General features: G+C 43.4%; 1 pseudogene; it reads left to right on the top strand.

Moving 5' to 3' along the window:
• The first annotated feature begins 4685 nt into the window (after positions 1 to 4685).
• LOC111544804 lies at positions 4686 to 21262 on the top strand (annotated as a pseudogene).
• The last annotated feature ends 1677 nt before the right edge of the window (positions 21263 to 22939 follow it).

Raw genomic sequence — 22939 nt, 5'->3', positions numbered from 1 at the left:
AGGCATTGATTAGCCATGCAACTCCCATAGGCATGAAGTCCAGTTTTTGCAGATAAAGAGCAACAGTGGGGAGATGATTTGCCCAAAGTCAAAGTGAGTCATTCGCAGAACCAGAAATAGCCTTGGACTTTACTAGTCACATCTTTTCCATTAAATAATATTTCCTTCAAGAAATAGTATTTAAAAATAGACGTTCTTTACCTTGTTATGTGTTTTCACCAGAGGTGCTTTGAGATCATTGGATATGAAGGTATTTTTTTACTTTTGTGACCTGCAAAATTAAGTTTAGTTTCTCAAGAAAAAGCAATTTTTAAGAATTCTGATTTTAAAAAAAATAAAATACAGACTTTATGGTACATGTGTAGGCCATTTAGTAGTCTCTGCTTTATGTTAAAAAAATTCACAGCAGAGAAAGTGTCAGAGTTTGAGAGTGAAAATGAAAATTCCTATAAATGATTCAGGAAGCCTGGATGAACTTATATAATGTTGTGAAACTAAACCCATAACGCAGTCAAGATGAATAACGGGAGGACAGGTGGGTAGTAAGACCCAGCTTTACCATCTAGAGCTAACTGTAATGTATTTAAAATGAGGGAGGGGGTCTTTCAAGCTGGATCTGCTAGCTAGTCACTGGAACTATAACCTAATGGTGTGATTTCAGATCATCCCAGGCTATGAACATTTTTTCATAGGAAGACTGCTCTGGTGGTCTTTCTGGAAGAAGGTAAAAATTTTTTTGGAATTTCATAGAAAAAAATCTAGAACCTCAAATTGTATCATGCTATAGAACTGGAATTAGGAAACTTTTTCTGTAAAAGCCCAGATAGTAAATATCGTAGATTTTGCACACCATACAGTCCCTGTCACAACTTCTCCACTCTATGCTGTTATAACCCAAAAGCACCTATACAATAACATGTAAATGAATGAGTCTGGTTATGTTCTAATAAAATTTGTATTTATAGGCCTTGACATTTGGATGTAACGTACTTTTCACGTGTCATGAAATATTATTATTTTGATTTTTTTCAGTCATTAAAAAAAATTAAAGGAAAAAAAAAAACCCCATATTCCCAGTTTGGGGACTTCACAAAACCAGGCAGTGAGCTGGATGGGGCCCACGGGCTGTCATTTTGCCAATCCCTGCTATAAAAAAGACTTAAGGTGGACTAGCCACTTAACTTGTGCCAAAGGGTGCTTGGTTATGAAAATGTGTGGTAGCAACCAAAAATCAATGTTATGCGAAGTCATTGTCTAGATACTTAATTAAAATATTTTTGACTGAATATAGGAGTGTCTGACACTCCTGTAACTACCAAACTTAATGGAAAAAAAAAAAAATACTCTGGAAGTATTACTCCTTCAACTAAGGCACTTTGGGGCAGGTTATTTAACCTCTAACAGCCTCAGTTTTCCTATCTTGTAAATTGCAGCTTAGAATACCTACTTTCGGCCCCAGGCGAGGCGTTGCACGCCTGTAATCCCAGCACTTTGGGAGACTGAGGCTGGCAGATTCCTTGAGCTCAGGTGTTCAAGACCAGCCTGGTCAACATGGTGAAACCCCATCTCTACAAAATGTGCAAAAATTAGCCGGGCATGGTGCCACGCGCCTGTAGTCCCTGCTACTCTGGAGACTGATGTGGGAGGATCACTTGAGCCCAAGGAGTTGAGGCTACTGTAAGCTGAAATTGCCCCACTGCATTCCAGCCTGGGTGACAGAGTGAGACCCTGTCTCAAAAACAACAAAAGCCCTACTAAGTAGGGCTCTGGAGAAGACTGAATAAAATAATTAATGTAATGTGCTTAGCACAGTCCTGGCACGTAGAACTGTATAATGCATTTTCACCGTGCCCTTAAATTCATTTTCTTAGTTAAGAAGGTGAACAGGTGGCATCCCAGTATTTTGATGATGCAGATGTGCATGTGGGATTCAGGGACTCTCGTGTTGATTGAAGATTGTGAGGTTGGCATTATAAGCTTTGGTGGGTCTTTCTCAAGCTCTCAGCATCTCTGTGTGCTTGACACAGGCACTCTGTGGGCACACACTAGCTTTGTGGCCTTAGACAAAATACGTAGGTTTTCTGAATCCTAGTGTTCCTAAAACATAAAGATAATAGCTTGTGAGATTGTTGTAAGGGCTAAATGGCATAAGTGTTAAAGGAAAAAAAGGTAACAATTAGTATGTTAGCGGAAATTCCAGAAGTAAGCTGGAAATTGAAAGTTTATCAAAAGCTGCTTTGAGGTAAATCCTTCAACTTTTAGACATGAATGACATAATCATAGCAGGTGCACAATAACTTAAAATTTGCTCTCCTGCCACCTAGTTAACCTTCTAAACCATTTAATTGCCATCAAAACCCTGTTGAGCAGGCCAGGCGCAGTGGCTCAGGCCTATAATCCTAGTACTTTGGGAGACAGAGGCAGGAAGATCACCTGAGGTCAGGAGTTCGAGACCAATCTGGGCAACATAGCAAGAACCCATCCAAGCTAGTAGTGGGGAGCTGAGATGGGAGGATCACTTGAACCAAAGTTTTCAAGTCTACTGCAGTGAGCCACAGTGGAACCACTGCACTCCAGCCTGGACAACAGAATGAGACTGTCTCAAAACGAAAAGAAAACCAAAAACCAGAGCTGTTGAACAAAGGTTAAAACTCAAATCTTGGGGCTGGGCGCGGTGGCTCAAGCCTGTAATCCCAGCACTTTGGGAGGCCGAGACGGGCGGATCACGAGGTCAGGAGATCGAGACCATCCTGGCTAACCCGGTGAAACCCCATCTCTACTAAAAAATTCAAAAAACTAGCCGGGCGAGGTGGCGGGCGCCTATAGTCCCAGCTACTCGGGAGGCTGAGGCAGGAGAATGGCGTAAACCCGGAAGGCGGAGCTTGCAGTGAACTGAGATCCGGCCACTGCACTCCAGCCTGGGCAACAGAGCTAGACTCCATCTCAAAAAAAAAAAAAAAAAACTCAAATCTTGAATGTTATTAAATATCAAATGTGCAGTTTTAAATTTTTGTAAAAGTACTCAAATAAGTATTTTCTTACATATTCCTGCCTCCTGTTCTATGCTTCAAGAAGTTATCCAAACTCCAAGATTAGAAAACTACTTACAATTTTCTTCTTGTATTTTTATGGTTTCTATTTTTTCCATTTACTTTGCTACATTTATCTTTAAAATTTTTTTTGGTGCGAGATATGAGGTAGGAATCTAAATAACTTTTGTTCAGTAGAAAGTATTTAATTAGACCAGGCGCCGTGGCTCACGCCTGTAATCCTAGCACTTGGAGTCTGAGGCGGGCAAATTGCCTGAGCTCAGAAGTTCAAGACCAGCCTGGGCAACATGGTGAAACCCCATCTCTACTAAAATACAAAAAATTAGCCAGGTGTGGCAGCAGGCACCTGTGGTCCCAGCTACTCGGGAGGCTGAGGCAGGAGAATCACTTGAACCCAGGAGGTGGAAGTTGCAGTGAGCTGAGATCGCACCACTGCACTACAGCCTGGGCAACAGAGCAAGGCTCCATCTCCAAAAAAAAAAAAGTATTTAATTAATACCAATATTGGGGTTCTATGGGACAATGTAAAATGCCACTCAAAATAATAAAACAGCTTCCTTCCTATTTGCACTATTAGTCTAATGCAGAGACACTGTAAATATAGAAAAAAGATAATAGGCATTACATATTATATTATTATAAAGAGGCCTTATATACTATAATGGGGAATGAATTTTTCTTATTTTACAGTTTTATACTAGCACAGCACATAACCACACCCATGGATAGTAAGGTATTTTTGCATGTGTATATGATTATGTCGATGTCTGGAACTTGACAGTATTTCAAATAAAGTAATGAAACCCCCCCTGGAAAGGACTAATTGATGGCTCTCTCATCCAATCCGGCCCCCCTTCCCACTTCTCGCAACCACTATCCTGTTTTCTGCTCCAGGCTGAAAAGTAACCTCATTATCTCTTAAAAGGTCAGCCCAAAGAAGATTTGAACTCTGTCTGAAAACCTAAGAGTTCTGTTTCTTCACTGAGGCAGGAAGGTAAATATTGGAATTCATCAGGTCTTCTTTTTCTAATTCTTATTGGGCTGGAATAAATGAAAACCTGGCTTGTACCAACAAAGTGCTTAAATAAGTAGAGAAGACATATCAATGTGATTTTTAAAGAATTATGACAGAAAATCCCCAGTGACTAGCAGAAGTTGAATGTACTTTCTCCCCACTGAATGGTTTCTGATCTTTTTGAAAAATCTTCACTGTGTCTTGTGTGTGCATTTGTGGTAGGCCAAAATCATAATTGGAAATGGGTCAGATATAACTTGTAAATATATATTGGTAGATAAACAGTCCACTCTAGAGAATACCTTCAATTTCATTACTTTGCCATAATCTCCGAGGTCAATTCAATCCTAAGTAATTTCAGTTGTGTGTGTGTTTAACAGCATTCACTAGACCAGGGCTCCTCAACCTCTACACTATTGACATTTTGGGTCACATAATTTTTTTGTTGTAGGACTTTTAGCAGCATCCTTGGCCTCTAGAGGCCAGTAGCAGCTCCCCAACAGTTGTGACAACCAAAAGTTATCTCCAGGCATTGCCAAATATCCAGTGGGCATAGGGTGAGGGTGGAGTCCAGTGGGAGGAGTGTAAAACTGCACTGGGGTGGGGTTTGTTGGGAGGGGATGGTTGAGAACCACAGAACTAGACTAAATGCCACGGAGAGATTCACCTGTGCGACTCTACCCTCCAAGAAGCAGATCCTGATTCCTCTTGCAAAAGTAACTGACGCAGATCGGGGCTGGGCTGGACCTGTTTGTTAGAAACTAAAATGGCTGCAATTAGAGCTGTAGAAATGTCTGCCTTAAAGCTGCTGAACTGCTAAACGTATCACAGGGGTATTTTTCCAAGACTAGGGATTTGAAAGAATTTTATCATCTTGTGATTTCCACCTTCAGTGTCTAGTCTTTGATGTCTATTATCAACATAAATAAGTTACACTGTGGGCCTGAGCAATGGTGTTATCTAGTGTAAGGTGTTACCAGATTTGGAGGCTGAGAAACTCAAGTGAGTCTGGGTTCTGCAGATATCCAACTAAACACTTTATCTTTCTGGACCTATTTCCTCCCCTAAAATGGGGAAAATAATAATACTTAATCAACTGGATTGTTTTGCTTTTGTTTTTTTGACATGGAGTTTCGCTCTGGTTGCCCAGGTTGGAGTGCAATGGCGCAATCTTAGTGCACTGCAACCTCTTCCTCCCAGGCTCAAGTGATTCTCCTGCCTCAGACTCCCTAGTAGGTGAGATTACAGGTGCCCGCCACCACACCAGCTAATTTTTTGTATTTTTAGTAGAGACAGCTTTTCACCATGTTGGCCAGGTTGGTCTGGAACTCCTGACCTTAGGTGATCCACCCACCTCGGCCTCCCAAAGTGCTGAGATTACAGGCACGAGCCACTGCACTCAGCCTCACTGGATTGCTTTGAGGGTCCAAGCAGTTAATGGGAAGTTAGCAGGGCTTATTCTTGAGGAATTAGTAAAACTGGAATCAAACAGTCCCGGGTTGACCTTGGACAAATGATGCGCTATCGCAAGCTGCAGTTTCCTTATGTGCAAAATGCAGAAATAATTATTTTACTTTATAGAGTTGTTATGGAGGTTAAATGAGATAATGTGTGTCATACGTGCTTGATAAATATTATTTTGGTTCATTGGTAATTTGTATCACATTGCACAATTACGTATTTTATTTTTATTATTTCTTTTCTGTGAGCATTGAAACCTGGAAACCTGAAAAACTAATTAGTATACCTATATGAGTGAAACCGTGTTTGAAATATATTACATCCCAAATTCCAACCAGATGAAAGCAGCTTTAAACTGTAGTATAAAACCTTCTGTCTTGCAAGTGAAATAAGTTAGGACACACGTTTCTTACAATAACATAAGGTTCTCCCCTCATTTAAATAATGTTCTAATAAGTTTTTTACGACCTCTGTATTACATAAAGCACATGGGGTCAGACATAGCATGCCCAGCTAGCACAATTTGTCCAGTCATAAACATTTAAATGTGACTAGGTGTTATCCCAAAATTCACCTTTCCCCAAAACACTGGCAAATTGCATTGGAGTCCTAAAACTGAGTGCAGGCGGTGAGATACTAAGGGATCTGACAGTATCTTTTACATAAACTCTTTAATTGAAGTATAACTTTCATAAAGAGAAGTGAAAAAACCACAAGTTGTACATTTTTGTAAATTTTCACAAAGTTAACACACCTATGCAGAGGTGTTTTCGAAGGTTAGAGAATTCTGGAATAAACATGTTTTATCATTTGGGTGGGGGGATAGAAAGGGATATCATGAATCTGAAAGAAGACAGTGGAGATTTCCCAGACAAGATAGCAGTTGCCTTTGATATGCAAATGTGATTTTGAATTGTCAAATGGAGATATTGTAAAATGATAAATTGGAATCAGATTGCCAATGCAAAAGTTATATCACCATTTGCCACTTGATGTGTGATCTTGAACAATTTACTTCAAGCGCCTCAGGAAAAAAAAAAAGGAAATTTTGTACAGCAAGGGAGCTGGATCAGAATAGCTAAGGGATGATGTCACAGAGCCCCAGGACTCACACCAGCAAGGAGGGTAGGTCTGTGGGAAAGCCTACAGAATGAGAGAAAGCGGGGTATCTGGGGGCAGCAGGCAGGGTGATGAACCAAAAAGCTGTTAAGATAGCTTGGTTCTGAACAGAAAGCCACAGGGGTGTGCCTGGCATCCAAACAGGACATGACCTGATTTTTTTTTTAGAGACCAGAGTAAGGTCTAAGAGTGATTGCTTGTTTGATGTGGGTCTGGAGAGAGGAACGAGAGAAACTACAGCCACAGGAATCATAATCCCAGAGGTCAGAGTCTTGAAAGGCCTGTGCACTAAAGGAGGGGGACTCGTTTAGGGCTTTATCCAGGGCCAAGTGACTGGAGCACCTTATAGCTTATGAATGACGTCAAATGTGTATCTTTAGGCCGGACATTCCCTCACACTGCAATAAGATGTAAGTGCGCATTTGAGTCAACCTGACTACTGAATGAGAGAAAGAGATACTACAGTACCGAAGGGGAAAGGAATGGGGCAGACTGGGTCTCGGAACTGAAACATGGCAGAGGAGTCCCCTTTTGGATGATAGCAACAGGGAGTTCCCCCAAATCCAGCCAGTAACCTGATTTGTCACAGCTGGACCGTTGGGTCTCTCATTTCTTTTTCATTGTCTCAATCCTGTAAATGGCTTATCATCTTTGAAAGGAGACGATTTGGTTTCTCATTCCTTGATTGGTTGCAGAAGATCTATCAGCATACACAATCCAGCAGGACAATTATGGTGAAAAAGTGTGACCCAGTGTTCTTACTTTCATGAAACGTCTCTTGTTGATGGGTAAAGGATATGCAATAAGCAAACCAGGGATGGCAAATCTGTGGGTTTCCCAGGGCCTAAACTTGACAGAATCCTTCTCAACACAGTGCATCAGGCAGCCATTAGGAACTGTTTGGAGCTTGCCCAAGATACAAATCTATTTTGGCATACCTGGACTCAGCCCTGATGTCTTGCTATAATTAATGCACCTTTCCTATCCACTTCTCCCAAGCCCAGTGTAAAGGGTGTCAGATAGGAAATTATGCCCAGCTTCAGCCCTGCATATTCAAATTAAGCCCTGGATAGGTAACAATTGCCTATTTAGGGAACTGTTCTCATATTTCTGAGTTTATAACTGATTTATGACCTATAAATAGTCACATCAACCTCATTGCTGAATAATTTACATACTGAGGTCGTGCTCTTTGAATGAACCTGACACCCATTAGTGTTAAACCAACCAGCCGTGTGCATTCAAGCTAGAACACATGGAGAACTACACCCCAAAGCAGTGGGAATGGAGAAGCAGAAGGCCTAGATTTTACTCTCTCATTTTAAGTCCAGCCAATTACTTTCCTTTTAGCCCCATTTTCTTTCTCTCTAAAATAGGATTTTATTTCCTCATTAGTGGCAATGTTAGGAGAACAATTTAAATAATACATGGGCTGGGCACGGTGGGTCATGCCTATAATCCCAACACTTTGAGAGGCCGAGGTGGGTGGATCAACTGAGACTAGGAGTTCGAGACTAACCCGGCCAACATGGCGAAACCCCATCTCTACTAAAAATACAAAATATTAACTGGGCATGGTGGCGCATGCCTGTAATCCCAGCTACTCGGGAGGCTGAGGCAGGAGAATCATTTGAACCCAGGAGTCAGACATTGCAGTGAGTCGAGGTTGCACCACTGCATTCCAACCTGGGTGGCAGAGAGTGACTCTGTCTCAAAAAAATTTTAAAAAATAAAATTTTAAAAAATGTCTTAAAGGCTCTCAGAACTCAAAAACTTAAGACAAAAAGCATCATTTCTGTACCTGTATCCTTCTTTGATGAAAGCCTTATTATCCTAGTGCTAAACAGAGGTTGATAATTTGTGTTTTACACTTCATTATGCAAAAAAACCCCAAATCTTTTCAGCACTATAATGTTGATGAGATGAGATGGGAGGGATACAGTCCACATTGTTCCCGCCTGTAAAATGGACTTGCCATACCATTCATTTCCCTCTCTTTGCTTACAGAGAACTGATGAGATAGAAGTTGCAGATGACCACGTTTACTGAAAACGGGCTCTGTGAGTGAAAGAAAGAGGAATGGATTAAATTTAAAATGACACTACTTCAACCATCTCAGCATCAGGGTTGGTGGACAAACCTAGAGGTAATAGTAGGTTGGGGACTTGGGGCTAAGAATTGCATTGGTGGATATGGAGATGACACAGAGAAGAAGGGACCTGAAACATTATGGTCTAACCTAGTGAGAGTCAGAATTTAAACACAAGAAGCATATTCCAATAGCCACTTGGGGAGTTTTGAGTTGCTGAAGGTACAGGTATTATGAGTTTCAGAGCCACAAACACTTTATTTTAATACTAGTTCCTCAATTAGCATAAGCATAAACTTATTATTTTTCCAAGTACATTGAGTTGTCGCTGTTCATCTAATAGAAAAGAAAAACTCATTCCAATTCCAATCTGGATGAATATTATATTTCCTTTGATAAACGTCAGTGGGTTGATGGGAACGGATTCATTCCAAGTGGAAATGCTCAAACCTAAGCTTTGTGACTAACTGTGCCTAAAGACAGCTCATTTCATACTGGAGTGTCCTCGCCTCAGCAGCTCAGGCAAAACCAAAAAGATCACAGAGCAAAACCAATGGAGAGTATGACAACATTAACACAGAAATTTTATGTTCACGTGTTACTGGAACCTAATTCAATTTACGAAAATGTTGTTTTAAAGAAACATGTTTTGTCCTGAGTAATTGTGAATAACCAGAAAAATCAAACAAATAAAATATGACAGTAGCCAATACAAGTGGGCCCCGTTTCCAATTTTTAAAAATGAACTCTTGAAATGAGGGTGGGCTGGGCGTGGTGGCTCACACCTGCAATCCCAGCACTTTTGGAGGTCGAGGCAGGCAGATCACCTGAGATCAGGAGTTCAAGACCAGCCTGATCAACACGGAGAAACCTCATCTCTACTAAAAAATACAAAATTAGTCAGGCATGGTGGCACATGCCTGTCGTCCCAGCTACTCAGGAAGCTGAGGCAGGAGAATCACTTGAACCTGGGAGGCAGAGGTTGTGGTGAGCCGAGATTGTGCCATTGCACTCCAGCCTGGGCAATGTGCAAAACTCTGTCTCAAAAAACAAAAGGAAGGAAGGAAGGAAGGAAGGAAGGAAGGAAGGAAGGAAGGAAGGAAGGAAGGAAGGAAGGAAGGAAGGAAGGAAGGAAGGAAGGAAGGAAGGAAGGAAAGTAGGTGTGTTCAGATATAATATTTTCCATTAAAGTTTTTATTTTTTATTTTACCAAACGTATAATTTCAGGGAAATTGTATCTTCATTGCTGGTTGGATTTCATGGAAATAGCTCCCAAAGCTATAAATTTAAGTTTCTCTGTTTTCTCAGGTGCATTTAGCTTTTTGACACATCAGGGTGTCTTAAATTTCTGTGCTCTGGGAATCCAGGTCCCAGTTCTGCTATTAGCTAGTTGTGCACTTGAAAAAGTCACTGACTTAACAGGCTTCCATTTTTTCATCTTAAAATACCTGTATCTTGTCACACTAGGATAGTTGGTGGATTTAAACTAGGGATCCCTAACGTTTTCCTAACAAGTGTTTTTTTCTCATGAAGGCTTATTGTTAATTATTAACGATAAAAATAACAACTGCCATTTACTAAGCATTCTGAGCCATATGTTTTGTACATATTTAAAATTTTATAGATAAGAAAACTGAGGCACCGAGGGGTTAAGTAAATTGCCTAAGGTCACATAAATAGTACATGGCAAAACTGGGATGCCTGCCCACAGCTACTTAGATTCAGCTTCTGCATTCTCATGGGAATTCCCATGAGCCACAGGGAAGGAAGTGTGGGGCAGCACTGCGTTGAGATGAACCAGGCAAGGCCTTAAGGAAGATGGATGGATCCTGAGACAAAGGTCTCCGAAGAAGAGCAACTCATTTTCTCTTTGGCAAAAAAAAGAAGTCAGTCTTCATCCTACATAACAAGATGCGTGGTATGATGGAAAATGTGGGGTTTGGAGTTAGAAAGGCCTCGGTTAGAATCTTCACTAAGTTTGATCAGGCTCGGTGGCTCATGCCTATAATCCCAGCACTTTGGGAGGCCGAGGCAGTCAGATTACTTCAGGTCAGGAGTTTGAGACCAGCCTGGCCAACATGGTGAAACCCCACTCTACTAAAAATACAAAAAAAAGTAGCTGGGTGTGGTGGCAGACGCCTGTAATCCCGGCTACTTGGGAGGCTGAGGTGGGGTAATTGCTTGAACATGGGAGGTGGAGGTTGCAGTGAGCCAAGATCATGCCAGTGCACTCCAGCCTGGGCAACAGAGCAAGACTCCACCTCAAAAAAAAAAAAGAATCTTCACTAAATTACTACTTAGTTGAGGGGCCTTGGACAGGTGACTTATCCACTCTTAGCCTCACATGTCTTATCAAGGAAATAGGATGGGATAGGATATGAAATGAGAATAAGATAATAATATTGGCAGAGCTGTTTCAGTGGGTAGAAATAATCCGTGCAAAGTGTCTTGAAGGCACGTGAAGGCATACAGTACATGGCAGGCAAAATATCAAATCCTTCTGTAAGTGCTTTCCTAAAGTATGTTGTTAATAGGCATTAGGCAATAAAAAGAGAAAGGATGAAAGAAGTTTTAAGGGCGGGGACAGTTTGGCAGTCAAGTAAATCTGGGAGATGCTGTTAAGCAAAATTAAACTTCTTCACTGCAGGACTTCTCAGAGCCTTTAAATTGCAAAGATGCAATAGGAATCTCCAAGAGGAAGCTTTTTATCAATTTATTTTGAGTTTCAATTTATTCTGGCCCATTTTAATCGTGTCTCTTACAGGACTGGTGTTTCTGGGGACGCGTGTCAGGAAGCACTGATCTGGTGACTCTTGGAGGAAAAAGCTGGCTTACTCAGGTCCAGTCATCATGGTGCATTTACTGTTTTGTAGTACCTCTAGAACTGTCTCTCTTTTCTATCTATTTCTCCCAAAAATAGGATTTCTCCTTTTTACAAATGTCATAGAAGGAAGCTCTAAAGAGTGATTTCCAGCATCCATACGAGTGAAAAGTTCAGCTCCCAACAGGAGCAGACAACGTCCGCAAAGCAAACCAAGCAAGATCCATGGGGCCAAGGCATTAAGTGGTTTCTCAGGGTGGTGGAACGTGGCTGCTTCCCTGCTTCTCCCAAAGTTTTAAATGTGCAGGTAACTCCCCCGACCACCAGAAGGCACCAACATGGGAAAAACAGACCCAGTCACTGGCCCAGTGAGTCAGAAATCAGCCCATCCAGGTGACCCCGCTTAGGCTCCTGTTCATGCACTTGTCAAAGGCCAGCCCAGCCCAAGGAGGGGGAAAGAATTAGACAGAGGATCAGCTTTTTATTTTCATGTACAAAGCACTTGCCCTCGGGTTATAAATGTTATTGCATTTGTGTAGCACTTTACTGCTGCCCTCAGCTTGCAAGCATCACAGGATCCCAGTGGCAGTACTTTCCTAACCCTTGATCAATAGCTTATTTCTATCGCCTTCAGTCCCAGCTGCCAATCCGTTCTGTATAATGTGGGAGGCAGACTTCGCTGCTCTCCAGCTGTACATGCTATGAATGTAAACAGTGCAAGTAACATATGTATTATATGTATGTGTGTGTGTGTGCACTGAATGGGGGACATGAGACTTTTGAACAACGAATAACAAAAATGGGACCCTGTTCTGGGAGACTCCCATAAAGCTGGGTATTTCGTTTCTAGTTTCTCTCTCCTTTTCTCTCTTTCCCTCTCTCTGAAACGATGTGCTTGGTATTCTGTCACGTGGCAGGAGAAATTCTCTCTTAAGTTTCTGTGTTTCTATTTGATACATATTTGGGGGAGCGGGTGAAAAGTGAATGGAAAGATCTAAAGTCCAAGAAAGAAAGGGTCATGTCCATCTTATTTGTCACCCCTGTATTCCCAGCACCTACACTGAGCATAGCACAAAACAGGTGCTCGGGAAGTATTTGTTGACTAAATGAATGAATTCAGGAATGGGAGGATAGGAGGGTCCCAGAACAATCCTCTGGAGCTGCCTGAGCAAAGAGGCAAAGGCCTTGTGTGGCTGGCTGCAAGAGGGACCACAAAAGGTTTAATGGGCATCTACTTTATTTATTTTATTTTTATTATTTTTATTTTTTGAGATGGAGTCTTGCTCTGTCTCCAGGCTGGAGTGCAGTGGCATGATCTGGGCTCACTGCAACCTCCGCCCCCTGGTTTCAAGTGATTCTCCTGCCTCAGCCTCCTGAGTAGTTGAGATTACAGGCACCCACCACCACACCCAGCTAATTTTTGTATTTTTAGTAGAGACAGGGTTTCACCACATTGGCCAGGATGGTCTCGATCTCCCGACCTCATGATCCAACCGCCTCGGCCTCCCAAAGTGCTGGGATTACAGGTGTGAGACCCTGCTTCCGGCTGGGATTCTACTTTATTTAAGGCTCACTCTAGGCACCTTGGGAACCACAGAGAAATGAGATCATAAGCAAAACCAGATACTACTGTTCCAGTTTTCCAGGGAGCAGAGTCACCCAAGAAACTGCTTAGGGGACAAATTCCTCATCTCACCTTCTTTCCCTCACCTCTGAAACTAGTTTTAAGATAAACCTACTGTAGGAGACACTTTGAAGGATGAAGAAGGACCCCAAAGCTCCGTGACATTCTCCAGCTCCAGGAAATCTCGCGGTAAGGCAGCAAGGACTGCCCTTGTCTGAACCTACGTCCTTGAGGCTCAGCTAAACCTCTCCTTCCATGGCAGAGGGATGTTTAGGTGACATTCTTCTCCCTGCCACTCAGCATCTTTTAAACAATCCTCCTCCACCTTGGGAGAATATGCATGAACTCACTGCAGTCTAGGACGACGGAAGCTGAAAATTGTCTTTCTTCCTGGGAATAGAATTGGTCACAAGGGGAAAAACACACCTCCCCTGAAAAATAAGAATCTGGGGCCAGGCACCGTGGCTCATGCCTGTAATCCCAGCACTTTGGGAGGCCAAGGCGGGCAGATCACCTGAGGTCAGGAGTTCAGGACTAGCCTAGCTAACATGGTGAAACCCCGTTTCTACTAAAAATACAAAACTTAGCCAGGCGTGGTGGCACACACCTGTAATCCCAGCTACTCAGGAGACTGAGGCAGGAGAATCGCTTGAACTCAGGAGGCAGAGGTTGCAGTGAGCAGAAATCGCGCCACTGCACTGCAGCCTGGGCGACAGAGCAAGACTTGTCTCCAAAAAAAAAAAAAAGAATCTGGGATGACTGCAGGTTCTTTCAGGCTAAGTTCTTTTGCTTGCCGTGGTAGAAATCCATGTCAAGTGGAATTAGTGAAGAAGGGACCTCGTTGGAAGGATATCAGGGTATGTTGCAGGGCAGGGGCAGTGGGCTCAGCAGGACCGGGTGCCAAACCCTGGAAGATGGACTCCCCAGGAATCCTTGGAAGCAGCGACACCCCACGTTTGGCTGCTGCCAGCTGCACTTGAGTTTCCTCGGCCTGCTCACCCCAGCCTCAGGGGCCTATGGCGGGAGGGGAGGAGGTTGGCACAGCCCCTTGGCTCTGCAGCACACCGCCTGTAGTGCACCATGAATTAATATTTTTAATAAATCCTGTAATTATCTTGTGAACAGAACATTTTTGTTGCACTATGTTTTTCGGTGTTAAAAGCATTAATTTGTTCGATATAAACATAAAAAATATATCATCTTTTTTGTAACCTTGTTTCTTTATTTTCTTCATGGAAAGTAGGCTCTAAGGCCCCAACTAAGAGGTGCGCTTGGCTTTGTGTAGCCACTCCAAGTGGCCAGCCAGACTGCGGCCAGCTCTCAGACCCGGGTTGGAATGTCTAGGAGAGACGTTCAACCGGCATACTTCACTGTTAGACCTCAAGATCCCTTTACCATACAAGGGAAAAGGAGTCGTTATGGGCTGGACAGACATCCACAATGTGTCTACAATGCGTCTACAAAATTATCCTCTTCCTGGGCTCACCCTGTGCAGAATCTCAGATACTACAGGTCTCCAACCAGCTGAGCAGAGGACTCCCAGGACTGTGGAATCTCAGGGGAGCTCACCTGGCAGCTCAACTTTCCTAAGTGTCTACGGCTCTGCTTCCTCCCAATTCTTGTCTCTCTAGTACATCGCTATCTTCTCTTGATCCTGAAATTTTTTTGTTTGTAATGTTGTGGTTTATCATATGTTTTGCATTTCCTCAAACCTTTTGTGGCAGGACAAAAGACCAAAAAGTTGAATAAATATCGGGTTTGTACTTAATGTCATCAAATCAACATACATCTTGTAGGTGTCTCAGGAGCCTAGCCAACCTCCAAGAGGGCTTGGTCCGAGTCAGAATTAATTTGTCCTTCTTCCTTCCCTCCCTCCCTTCCTTCTTCCCTCCCTTTCTCCCTCCCTCCCTCCTTTCTTCCCTCCTCCCCTCCCTTGCTATCTTTCTCTTTGCTTCCTTTTGCTTCCTTTTTTTTTTTTTGAGAGGGAGTCTCCGAGTCGGCCGGATCTCAGCTCACTGCAAGCTCCGCCTCCCGGGTTTACGCCATTCTCCTGCCTCAGCCTCCCGAGTAGCTGGGACTACAGGCGCCAGCCACCTCGCCCGGCTAGCTTTTTGTATTTTTTAGTAGAGACGGGGTTTCACCGTGTTAGCCAAGATGGTCTTGATCTCCTGACTTCGTGATCCGCCCGTCTCAGCCTCCCAAAGTGCTGGGATTACAGGCTTGAGCCACGGCGCCTGGCCCCTTTTTTTGTTTTCTATGAGTAACTTTTTTTGTAGAAGCAATACAACTATCTTTAAAAACACTTCTTAAACACTGAAGTATGACCAAAGAAATAAAAACGATTCAAATTCCCACTACATCCCCCCTAAGAGATAATTACTGTTAATATTTTGGTCTACAACTTTCCAGATAATTTTCAATCAAATTAGCCTCACTGTGAAAATAACCCTACTGTAACGCTGACTTATATCCTATTTTTTAACTTGGCAGCATGTTATGTTTCTTTGCACATTATTGCATTTTCTTCTGGAAACATTTTATTTTCTAAACTGGAATCAACTTTGTTTTTCTGATATATATAATATTTAACCAATACAGAGAAGTAGAGTCCCTCATAATCCCACTTCCTAAAAATAATCACTATTAATTTTTAAAATCCTTCAAGTTTTTATGCATGTGTAAACATACATTTATATAGACAGAATCCTAACACATCGTTGGATAGTGTTTGGTAAACCGCTTTTTCCTTCTTAACACTAGATCATGAGTATCTTCCCACATCAATACATCATGTGGCCGAGCACAGTGGCTCATGCCTGTAATCCCAGCAGGTGGGCGGATCACCTGAGGTCAGGAGTTCGAGACTAGCCTGCCCAACATGGTGAAACCCCGTCTCAACTAAAACTACAAAAATTAGCTGGGCATGGTGGCATGCACCTGTAATCCCAGCTACCCAGGAGGCTGAGGCAGGAGAATAACTGGAACCCAGGAGGCAGAGGCTGCAGTGAGCCGAAAAGAATGCACCATCCTTCTTGATGGCTACATTGAATTCTATTCCATTGAATAAATGGACCATAATTTATTTAACCAATAACTTCTTGTTGGAAACATAATTCTAATTTTTCAATTTTTACCTATTATAAGGAATTATTATTTTTTCAATTTTTCACTATTATAAGGAATACTATGCTCCTTATAATGATGTAAGCATCATTGTGTATGCTTCTTGGTCACATATCTGATTACTCCTTTAGAAAAAAATTCCTAGAAGAAGAGTTGCTGAGAAAAAAAGGATACATCTTTTAAAATTTAATCATATTAATGAATAGTCCTCCAGAAAATGGCACCAATTTACATTTCACCAATATGTGTAAGATAAACTGATTTTCCACACCATCTCCAACATTGGCCATTATCACTCTTTTTTATCTTTGCTAGTAAGATGGCTGAAAATGAGATTTCATTTTGGTTTCAATCTGTAAGTCTTTGATTATCAGTGAGGTTGAAGCATGCTTTTACATCTTTATTTGTCCAATTTAGTTTATGAATTACCTAATTACCTATTCATGTGTTTTGCCTATTTTATTTTATAAAAGCATTCTTCTTCTCTTATTGATTGGTAAAAGTCCTTTATATATCAAGGCTATTAACCTTGACATCTATGTTGAAATTGTTTTTTCTCACTTAGTTCATTGTATCTTTTGCCATAGAAAGTTTTCATTTTTATATGTTTGGTGGGTTTTCTTTTGAAATGCGGTCTCATTCTGTCACCCAGGCTGGAGTTCAGTGGCATAATCTCAGCTCACTGGAACCTCTGGCCTCCCGGGTTCAAGCTATTCTCCTGCCTCAGCTTCCGGAGTAGTTGGGACTACAGGTGTGCACCACCACGCCTGGCTAATTTTTGTATTTTTAGTAGAGACAGGGTTCCATGATGCTGGCCAGGCTGGTCTCAAACTCCTGACTTCAAGTGATCCACCCACCTCAGCCTCCTAAAGTGTATTTTTATGTATTTGTACCAGCCTGAGCAAACAAAAAGCCAAGTAACGGTCTTAAACCATACAATAATAGCTGTTTAATTAACCTGAAATTCAGAAGTAAGCGGTCACAGGATTGGTCTGGTGGTTCAGAGATGACATCAGTCTCTATATGTCCTTCAGATTTGCCATTTAGTGTATGTTGACAGTGCCTCCCCTCAGTGAGACAAAATGCCTGCTACACCGTTAAATATCACATCCTTGTACTCTGATTAGGAAGGACAAGGATTTAAAAAAAGGAGAATAAGGACAAGGAATTTTTTTGCCGTCTCACAGATCTGCTATTTTCATCGGAGAGGAAATTCTCTCCCAGAAGGTCCCAGTAGATTTTTACTTACATTTCTTACTGGTAACCAGTAGTGCATGCTGAAATAAACCTGCCAATCACTTCCTCTATGACTTGTGGCTTAACACCACATTACCAAAAGACCTCCCTATCCCCAAATTCTCTCTCATTTTTTTTTTTTTTTTTTGAGACCGAGTCTCGCTATGTTGCCAGGCTGGAGTGCAGTGGCACAATCTCGGCTCACTGCAACCTCCGCCTCCTGGGTTCAAGCAATTCTCTTGCCTCAGCCTCCCAAGTAGCTGGGACTATAGGCACGTGCCACAACGTCCAGCTAGTTTTTGTATTTTTAGTAGAGATGAGGGGTTTCACCATGTTGGCCAGGATGGTCTCGATCTCTTGACCTCGTGATCCACCTGCCTTGGCCTCCCAAAGTGCTGGGATTACAGGCATCAGCCACCATGCCCGGTCCCCACATTCTTTTAAAATGTAATCCACTACTATGTCCTAGAACTTTTGAGTTTTTATTTGTTTTATTTCCAAATCCTTAAACTATCTGGAATTTATTTAGGAGTATAGTATGAGATAACTTTGCTTTTTTTCCAAAGGATATCCTATGTACGGACAACTTTTATTAAATAATCAATATTTTCCCCATCAAGTTGAAATACCATGTTCATTATTTACCAAATTCTCCTAAATTCATGGGTCTAGCTCCATGGATCTGTCTTTTCTTGCTCCAGTACCACAATGTTTTTCATCACTACAGTTTCATAGCAGGTAGCACAAGTTATTCTTTCTTCGTTATTTTCTTGGCTATTCTTTATTTGTTTATTCTTCTAGATAAACATTAGGATTAGTTTAACTAGTCCCTTCCACCCACCAATGAATGTTTTCTTTAGCATTTTGATTTGACTTACATTAAACTTATAGATTAACTTTAGAAGACTTCACATCTTTACCAATATTTAGTCTTTCCTCCCAGGATCTTGGACTGTGCCTCTCCACTTTTCATCTTCTTTTATGCCCTTTAGCAAAGTTTATCATGTCTTCATAAATATCTTGCACATTTTTGTTAAGCTTATTTATATGTATTTTATTTTTTATGCTGATTGTAAATGGGATATCTTATACCAATAGGAAAACTCAGAAAGGATTATTTGTTCATTTCTTAAATATATTCTATTTGGCTGGGTGAAGTGGCTGACCCCTGTGATCCCAGCACTTTGGGAGGCAGGGGCGGGAGGATCACCTGAGGTCAGGAGTTCAAAACCAGCCTAGCCAACATGGCAAAATCGGGTCTCTACTAAAAATACAAAAATTAGCCAGGTGTGGTGGCAGGTGCCTGTAATCCCAGCTACTTGGGAGGCTGAGGCAAGAGAATCACTTGAACCCAGGAGGCTGAGGTTGCAGTGAGCTGAGATCATGCCACTGCGCTCTAGCCTGGGTGACAGAGCAAGACTCCATCTCAAATATATATATATATATATATTCTATTTGGCTATGATTATTTGAAAATATTCCTTGATTTAATTTGCTAATATTTATTTGTCATTTATTTCCAAGAAAAGTAAGGATGAAATATTTTTATCCTTTGAAGGACTTTTATAATAATGTTTGCAAAGTTTATAAATGAATCAGGGAACTTTCAGTCTTAAAATTACCGTAGAAATGTATCATTCAACAAATACAGTAGCCACCAGCCATGTGTGGCAAATGAGCACTTGAAATGTGGCTACAGTGGCCCACTGCTGTAATCCTAGTACTTTGGGAGGCTGAGGTGAGTAGGAGTGGATCCCTTGAGTCTGGGAGTTTGAAACCAGCCTGGGCAACACGGTGAAACCCTGTCTCTACTAAAAATACAAAAAATTAGCTGAGCATGGTGATGTGTGCCTCTAGTCACAGCCACCCATGAGGCTGAGATGCCAGAATCATCTGAGCCTAGAAGATCCAGGCCACAGTGAGCTGTGATTACACCACTGCACTCCAACCTGGGCGACAGAGTGAGACCCTGTATAAAAAAGAAGAAGAAGGAGGAGGAGAAATGTAGCTACGGCCAGTGAAGAACTATATTTATTTTTATTATTATTTTGAGACAGGGTCTCACTCTTGCCCAGGCTGGAGTGCAGTGTTGCATTCATTGCTCACTGCAGCCTCCAACTCCTGGGCTCAAGTGATCCTCCCACCTCAGCCTCCTGAGTTGCTGGGATTATAAAGCACACACAATCATGCCTGGCTAATTTTTCTTTTTTCTTTCTGTAGGGATGGAGTCTTGCTGTGTTGCTCAGGCTGGTCTCGAACCCCTGGCCTCAAGTTATCCTCCCACCTTGGCCTCTCAAAGTGCTAAGATTACAGGCATGAGCCACTCTCCCTAGACAATGTTATTTATCTTTAATATTTAAAATTAAAAACTGATGTTTGACTGAGTTACTGGAAAACTTTTAAGCATTTTGGAACAATGTAGGTATGTGAATCTGCTTTTCAACTGTAGATTTACTTTATAAAATCTAAATCTTCAGAGATAAGTATTTCTGATGAAAACTTAGTGTCTGAATTGAGATATGCTGTAAGTGTAAAATACAGAAGAGTCGGAGCCGCCTGGGCACGGGCGGCCCGGGATGTCCACCCCCTCCTCCTGTCCTGGATGGTTAGGCCCCACCTGGACCTCCTCCCACCCACTTCACCGTCCCCTCCGGTGCACCTGCCTTCTGAAGAGGAGGTTCCTGCTCCGATGGGGGCCTCACTTATTGCGGACTTAGAGCAGCTGCACCTGCCCCTGTCCCCATCCCCACCACAGGCCCCAGCAGAGGGACCTTCGGTCCAGCCTGGGCCGGAACCCCTCAGGGCCGTGGAAAAAGAGCTGCCGCCTCCCCCAGCAGAGCTTGTTGAGAGAGAGGCGTCCACAGACATCTGTGGCTTCTGCCATAAGACTGTGTCCCTCCAAGAGCTGGCTGTGGATGCCATGAAGGGGCAGTACCATGCCCAGTACTTCACGTGCCATACCTGCCGCCGCCAGCTGGCCAGGCAGAGCTTCTACCAGAAGGATGCGCGACCCCTCTGCAAACCCTGCTACCAGGACACGCTGCAGAAGTGCAGCAAGTGTGGCGAGGTGGTTCGGGAGCACATCATCAGGGCCCTGGGCCAGGCCTTCCACCCCTCCTGCTTCATGTGTGTGACCTGCGCCCATTGCATCGGGGACAAAAGCTTTGCCCCGGGCAGCCAGAACGAGGTGTACTACCTGAACAATTTCTACAGGAAATTTGCCCCCATCTGCAGCATCTGTGAGAATCTCATCATTCCTCGGGATGGGAAAGATGTCTTCAAAATCGAGTGCACTGGAGGAAATTTCCATGAAAATTGCTACAGGTATGAGGACTGCAGCATCCTCCTGTCTATCGAGCCCACGGACCAAGGCTGCTACCCCCTCAACAACCGTCTCTTCTGCAAGGCGTGCCACCTGAAGCAGAGTGCTGCGGGGTGCTGCTTAGAGTGCCCACCGGTGTCAGGCAGTGAGCGGACCACTAGCCCCGACTGGGGCCCTTCCCTGACTTGGTTTCCCTTCCTGACCTGCTCTTGCACACTTTCCTTCTGAGCCTCCACGGGGACCAGCCTGCAAGTCGGCGCAGCCTGTCTAGGACACAGCGAGGCTGAGCGCCCTCAGAACTTCCACTCCTCCTCTACCCTCTGGGCACCAGAAGGTTCCTGGACCATGAGTGTCACCCCCAGATTTCCTTGCTGGTCCTACCCCACTTCCAGGGAAAAGCTGGGGGGAATCTGCGGGGGACACTTGGACCCCTAGCACTGACTGTAGCTGTCTGGTCGGGGTGCTGAGACCAGCATGGCTTTGCACGGTTGAGCTGTTTGAGTAAAAGCTCCAAAGTCCCTTAAAAAGTGCTTTTTAGCCTGAACGCAGTGGCTCACACCTGTAATCCCAGCACTTTGGGAGGCTGAGGTGGGAGGATCACTTGAGGTCAGGAGTTCAAGACCAGCCTGGCCAGCTCGGCGAAACCCGTTTCTACTAAAAGTATAAAAATTAGCTGGACGTGGTGGCACATGCTTGTAGTCCCAGCTACTTGGGAGGCTGAGGCAGAAGAATTGCTTGAACATGGGAGGCAGAGGTTGCAGTGAGCTGAGCTTACATAACTGCACTCCAGCCTGGGTGACAGAGTGAGACTCCATCTCAAAAAAAAAAAAAAAAAAATTGCTTTTGAAAATGTTGAGGTTGGCTGGCCACGGTGGCTAACGCCTATAATCCCGGCCAAGGCAAGTGGATCACCTGAGGTCAGGAGTTCGAGACCAACCTGGCCAACACGGTGAAACTCCGTCTCTACTAAAAATACAAAAAATTAGCCGGTCATCGTGGCTGGTGCCTGTAATCCCAGCTACTAGGGAGGCTGAGGCAGGAGAATGGCTTGAACCCAGGAAGCAGAGGTTGCAGTGAGTCGAGATTGTGCCACTGCACTCCAGCCTGGGCAATAAGAGTGAAACTCCATCTCAAAATAATAAAAAAAGGAAGGAAGGAAGGAAGGAAGGAAGGAAGGAAGGAAGGAAGGAAGGAAGGAAGGAGAAAGAAAGAAAGAAAAGAAAAAGAAAGAAAGAAAGAAAAGAAAAAGAAAGAAAGAAAGAAAAGAAAAGAAAATGCTGAGGTTGAAATGATGGGAATCAACGTTCTTTGTATTTAGGGGAGAGAGTGTAATAGCAAACACCTCCCCTTGGTTCGCACACATACAAGAATGGGACCCACTGGGGACACAGCCATGGACTTCCCCATTCTGGAATGTATGGTGCTAAAGTGAGGCTGGGGCCCAGGCCTAGGAGGAGAGGGTGGCCCATAGATACCCCGGGATATCAGCAGCTCCCGATCTGCCTTCTGGCACCTCCTCCTGGGTGCTGTAGTGAGTCAGCAGGCATAGGGTGAGAGCTTGTTGCATGCTGTGCACAGGGCCGAGTGTGCCTCCTGCAGCCTTGAGAGGGGCCATGCACCACCCCACCCCAAACACACACAAGCACTTCTTCAGGACAGTTCCAGGAGAGATGTCCCTTCAGTCCCCTAGTTATGACCCCCAAGTCCCACTTGAGCCCTGTAGCCCAGCCTGTCTTGTAACCACTGCCTCCTCAATGCCACATCTAGAAGATTCTTCTTCCCTTTGAAAGAGAATCATCGTCTTTGCTTCATCACTTCTACGACGTTTTGTAGGGCATGGACAAGTTAAACAAATGTGCTTTCCTCCCTGGGATCTCGCTGTACCACAGACTCCTGGGAGAACGTCACAGGGGCCATGGACTGGGTAAGCTTCTCTGTAGAACTCCCGGGTCTTCAGCCCAGAGCACAGAGTCTTGCCCTAAGCCTGGAGCAGTGAGCCCGGAACTTCTGCATTCACAGACCACCTGCACAATTTTTTATCATAACCAAAGGTCTCCTGTTCTGTTATGTCACTTAAGT

This window comes from Piliocolobus tephrosceles, chromosome 13, assembly GCF_002776525.5.
Source record: "Piliocolobus tephrosceles isolate RC106 chromosome 13, ASM277652v3, whole genome shotgun sequence".
NCBI lineage: Eukaryota > Metazoa > Chordata > Mammalia > Primates > Cercopithecidae > Piliocolobus > Piliocolobus tephrosceles.
This window is presented reverse-complemented; position numbering and strand designations above follow the sequence as displayed.